Raw genomic sequence first — 6,227 nt, forward strand, 5'->3', positions numbered from 1 at the left:
AATTTGGTAATGTTTGTAATCTCTCTAGTTTCTGAGATTTTGCTAATCCCGGATGAAGGTGGGACTAACAATTCCACTGTGAAATTTTGCCTTCAGTTCCTTTTAGCTGAAGAAAGCTGAGAACAAAAATTTCCATTTTTGCCCCCCAAGTGTTTCTCTTCCTGTCCAACCGTATCTCTCACCTCAAATTATTTACTTTCAACAGCCCTGAAACAGGCCACACGCTCAGGTTTTTGACTGGAGAAATGCATTTGTTATCCATTAACCCCAAGCCCTTTCAATTTGGTCAAAGAAGAAAGCTCTTCAATTCCTTTTTTGCAACATTACCAGCCTGTCAGTAGTGGCATATTGCCATCACTGACGTCACAGTGACTGTAATTAAGCAACTTCAATTGTTTGCCATAATGTCCCAAATTCCACATTCCAAAGCAAGGCTTACTTTGTTTACTAAATAATCACCAGAAAGTTATTGAGCCTTGGTGTCTAATTTTAAATAAATTGAGTTAAGTGGCTTTGTAAATATAGGCCCTGACTTTTGTCAATTATGGATCCCCAGTTGAACCTGTGTAAGGCACAGGGCCTAATGTTTTAGGCACTTTGTTTTGTTTTAGGACTTTTGTCTTTAATCATCAGGTTTCTAAGCTGTTCCCAAAGGACTTTGTGGGGACAGAGTTCCAGAGAGCAGTTTCCAGGCTCTTGGCCTCACGTGGAAAGGTGCTGGCTCAGGTAGTAGATGGCCATCAGCTGTCACTGGTTGGCCATCAGCTGTAACCAGTTAGCTAATTAGCCACTGATATAACTGCTGCGGCTGCGTTGGTTGATTGGTTGGTTGGCTGGTTGGCAGGCAGAAAAGTAGATGGCAGATTGCGGATAGTGGGGATCCTACTTCCTGTGTCTCACCTGGCCACCAGTGAGACTGGGGTGCAGGAAGACCCCTTGTCGGGGTACTGGTGGATGTTTGCTCCCTGTATCTCCAACCCAGCTGCCAGCGAGAATATAGTGGTGACTCCCATAGCTATGGCTCCGTGGGTGTTCCTTTTTGGCCTCACCATATCCTGCGTTCTTGTGCAGGAAGTGGGACTAGAGTCTCTGCGTGACAGCTTCATTTATATTGTTTCTTAGGAAGTTACCGTTCCCAACAAGGTGCTTTCTATACTCTATTGGGGCTGACATTTACATTGTACCTTTGGAACAAATATCAGATAGTCTAGTTAAAGATTATGCAGCTAAATTCAGGAAAATGAGTTAAATAAACTGGACTTTATTTTCTTAGCATTTGTCCCCTCAGTGCAGTTACTATTTCTATCTACTTCTTGGTTTCAATTCAACAATTAACTTGAGTCCATAGGTAAATCTCTATTTGAATAGAATGATTGGTTATGTTAAAAGAACTAGCACAAAGCTTGTCGTCACTCTGCACCATAAGTTAACAGGGAAGGCTACAGGGATGGCTGTAAAAGGTTTTATATTTGGATTTAAGTCTCAAAAGTAGCTTTTGATAATCATTACCACAATGATTTCTTTCTTCACTGATTGGCCAATGATTTAGTGATATCACTATTTAGTATTGTCCTATCACTGTTTCTCCTAAATGAAAAATCCACACACTCTGGCATCAGAAAACCTGAGAGCTTGTTTGATTAAGATTTCTGCCCTCCACTTCCACCCAGCTCTACTGAATCACAACTTTGGTGGGATTTTTGTGTGTGTGTGTTTTAAAGCTCTCCAGGAGATTCTCATGCATACTAAAGTTAGGGAACCTTGATGTAGCTAAAGCCCACTGGTTGCCATATTTTTCACATTTCACCGGAGTCAGCATTACGTAAGTCCTACTTTAGTGTACCCAATAGTTTTCAGTCTTGCAAGGCAAATTGGGACTTAGTACTTAAGCAAAGTTTCCTTGGAATCATTATACAAAGGGAAAGGCTATTTCCTTCAAAATTTCAAAGTCCAAGAAATTTCTAATGAGCAAAATGAAAATTACAATTGGATGATAAAAATGGAACTCGATGCGAGAGTTTTTCAAAGACCAGGTTAGCATTTTATTTTTCTATTCCTGACAACTCAAATTCATGGGGGGTGAAGAGATAATACAATAAAAATAACATACAAACACAATTCAAGAACATTTAACCATCTATTGTAGTTCTTTATAAAATACATAAAGGTAAACAGAAACGTCTTTATATAAATTATGCTTAACAATCTGTACACACTGTAAAACCATTGTTAAAATTCACACTAAGTTGCTAGTGCAAGCAGTGGTGTACAAAAGTGCAAACAAGGTTAGTGACGAAAAACTTATCACCAACTTACCACTTCAACACACTCTGCATTCAGCCAAATACTGAAGGCCTCACCGTGGAAAACACTTTGTTCACTTATAAAGTCACGTGACTACATTCACCCTGCGTGCTCTCGCCTCCATGGGTATGGCAACTGCTTGAGTTCAGGTTGGGAGCAGCACCAGGGAACACAGAAACCCGTGTAAAGTTGGCCATTCTGATGTGAATCCTTACACTTGATAAAGAAAACAATTCCAAAGACAACTTTTATGTCAAAAGCTGGAGAACTGTCACAACCCCCCCTTTCACTTCCAAATTTTTAAAACTAAAATAAACCTAATCCCCCCTCCCCTATTTGAAATGCATGCTGAAGAATTCATCCATTCCAGGACAGCTTTTCCAAAAAGAGTTCTGCGTGAAATCACTCAACAGCCTCTCATTTCTGCCCTAAAATCTATCTGGGGCGGGGACACTCTGAAACGACGTTGACTTTACGTAAGTTTGCTTACTTGACTTGGATTATTTTGGATTCTATTTAAAAGTGTGGTCAAAGCCCCAAACAATCAATCAGTGGTATCAAATCTATTAGCAACTTTATGTTCTAAATTATGAGGACAAAAATGAGTTGGTTCAGAACTGTATCTTCAGTAGACTAGATTCCCTTCACACTCAGGGACCTTTATGCCCAGGTGGGGTGCATGAGGGGGAGGCCTGTAGGGTTCCGGAGTGGAAACTTGGTTTTAACAAAATCCCAATCGCTTTACACAGATGCCCAGTCCCGCATTCCAAGAGCTTGTTCTTTTTCTTGTTGCTTTCTTCTGTTTTATTGTTACAAAGCACTAATCTGTTATTTCAAAAAAAGGACAATGATGGAAATGACCAGAAACATCAACATGTAGCTTTGAGAATTTAGTCCTTAAAAGATATGTTTTCTGAACTCTTATGTTTATAGCATAAATTTTAAAGGTTTATAGAAAACCTTTAATTCCCTATTAATTTTATATTAAGGAATTTGTATTTGCTAATCTCTATTTGTTCATGCTTTCTTGAAGATTTTTTAAAGCTTCACCTACTTTTACATATGTTTAAAATGATCCAAATATACTTTAAATGAAATGAACACAAGATATTTTGAGAGATTTCCCTTTATATTAATTAGGTACTTCTCAGTGTACTATGGTCACAATTTATTTGGCAATAAATTCTTGCGAACTTCAGTCATGTAAGTGACTAACAGACTGAAATGCTAGGTTGGATCACATATCAAACACAGTTTAGAAAATGTGAGCCTTTCTTCTGAAACTCTCAGATCCTGTGGACTAAAGTGTAGTGTTTTTAATTATGGTACTTGTGAAAATGCTGGGTTTTGAATGCGGCTGATCAAATCATTTTTCAGAAGTCAAGAAACTATTATCACAGCTATCACACGATTTTAATGATTTACAAGTAGTTTACTGGAAAGCACTACAGAGAAGAGTGAGCTCGCTGAAAACTAAGGAAAAGACATAAAGTTTTCTGCTTATATGCTGTAAACCATTGTAAATTTGTACATGTACACAGGCACGCAAAACTAAAATTTAGATCTATGCAGGCAATCAGTATCTGAATCCATACGTCTTTGGCACTCAAAGATACTGGGTTAACTAAGCAATGGTGAAGAATATTTTGTCACTTACAGTGACGCCCCCTTATCTGCGGTTTCAGTTGCCAGTGGTCAACCACAGTCTGCAAATATTAAATAGAAAATTCCAGAAATAAACAATTCCTAAGTTTTAAAGTATGTGCCATGCTGAGTAGCGTGATGAAATCTGCCGTCCCGCTCCATTCCACCCGGGACAGGAACCCTCCCCTTGTCCAGTGTATCCACATTGTACACTACCTGCCTGTTAAGTCAACTAGTAGCTGGCTCAACTGTGTAATGCAGTGCTTTTGTTCAAGTCCCCCTTATTTTACTTAATGATGGCCCCAAAGTGCAAGAGTAATGATGCCGACATTCAGATATGCCGAAGAGAAGCCGCAAAGTGCTTCCTTAAAGTGGAAAGCTATGTATGTATAGGACAAAACATAGCATATGTAGGGTTCAGTACTATCGGCAATTCCAGGCATCCACTGGGGTTTTGGAACTTATCTCCTATAAGGAGGGACTACCATACTTTAGGAAATGCTCATACCCCAATTTTTTAAAATGCTGTACTATCCATTCTAAAACTTCACTGAGACAAAGATAAATTGGAATCAATTTAACTAGTTACCCAAAAGTATAATTAGCAGCAGTCTTTGAAATAGGTGTGGGGTTAAGAATCTCTTTAGAAATATAAAAGTGGGCTAAGACTTTGTATTTTTAGAGTTTTGGATTTAAGATTTTAAAACATCTTTTGGACAGTGCCTGATTTATATGGAATCCAATGTTAACCTAAATACAACAGTATTAACAATGACATTCTCACACCTTACAGTGGGAGGTACAAAACTCATCTATAGCCCCAATACGACCATTTACCCGCAAAATACTCCACGGCTGCACACTCGCACAGGCACATAGGGAATATGTTTTCCCTATGTCTTCTCCTGTTTCTTGCCGGTTTCGAGGGTGAACAGGGACTCCGTGTGCTCTCAGAGCTAGATGGTAAACCCAATGGCTGGGGAACTCTGCAGGCCCACCTCTCTCGAGCTGGGAGGAGAGCCGGTTGCTGCTAAGTGCAGTTTCCTTTCTAGAGGTTTGGACCGTATGAACCTTATGTCTAGGGAAAATGTCCACAGTTTAGATATGGTCCATAAAGTGACTTTGTTTCTTTGATCCCAGTGTGAGAACTAGAATAAGAATTCTGGAGTGAGATATTTTGTACCAAAAAGCATTTTCCCCCTCTAGAGAAACCAATAAGCTTTGTCCTTTATACCAATTTATGAGACAAATAATTGACATCTCAAGTATCACAAGAGATACTAGGAAATGCTTGAAGAAAGGCCTGTCCCTATAGGTCCTGAAGACAGATACTATCAACGAGGCAGCTGCTTTTAATAAGGCTTTTTTCTGTTTATCAGGACAACAGAAGTGAGTACTTTAAACATGGCTGGCAAAACAAACAAGAGGCTGAAATGTCATTTCCTACTTTTCCCATGGTGTCACTGAACTTCCTAAACAGGGAAGAAACTCTTTTATATTCGTGTAGAAGGAAGCTGAAAGTGAAATAGAATAGCCAAATTACTAAAACCAAATGTCATGTTAAGAAAATGACGTTGTAGGTTTAGCTAACTGGAAATTCCGTCCAGCCACATTCCTCAATCCTTCTTTGCTTCATGTTACATTACCGGTGACAGAAAGGACTATAGTAACTCTGATTTGGACAATAACTAAAGAAAACACTAATTTTAATATTAAAATTATTCTTGATAGAATTGGAGCAATCTATTCTCAGTGGAATTAGTTAAATATACTATAAAATCTTGAATTATAACGAAGACAGAAATCTTAAGCTTGAGAGTCTTTAAAAATACATATTTGGCACTTATCTTTCATCTTATTTTACGAATTATGGGAATCTTAAACACATGGGGAAAAAACTCAATTTCTTAGGAAATTAAAATGCTTTAAAAAGCTAATCAAAAATTTTTTAAGTCTATCAATGAGGCTTGCAAACACTGTCATATGGCAAGTATTATATCTAAAAATAAAAGCCTTTGTAGTGGAAAGTAAGAGCTAGCTGAGAGGAACTAAGAAAAAAGAAAACTAAACACAAGCATTCATTTTCTATCTACCAAGAAGTAATATATAACAAAAAACGCAAGAGCTATAGGACAGGAGCAAAATCCCCACACATCTCACTAACTGCAGCAGAACAGGCTTTTTCCTCAGATACGCAGGCCTCCGCAATGAAACTGTGCACAAGATCCTACTTGTCACTCGTCCTGGGAAGTACCATTAAGCATAAAGAGACTGGGAAT

Source organism: Rhinolophus sinicus, linkage group LG10 (genome assembly GCF_036562045.2).
Source record: "Rhinolophus sinicus isolate RSC01 linkage group LG10, ASM3656204v1, whole genome shotgun sequence".
NCBI classification, from domain to species: Eukaryota; Metazoa; Chordata; class Mammalia; order Chiroptera; family Rhinolophidae; genus Rhinolophus; species Rhinolophus sinicus.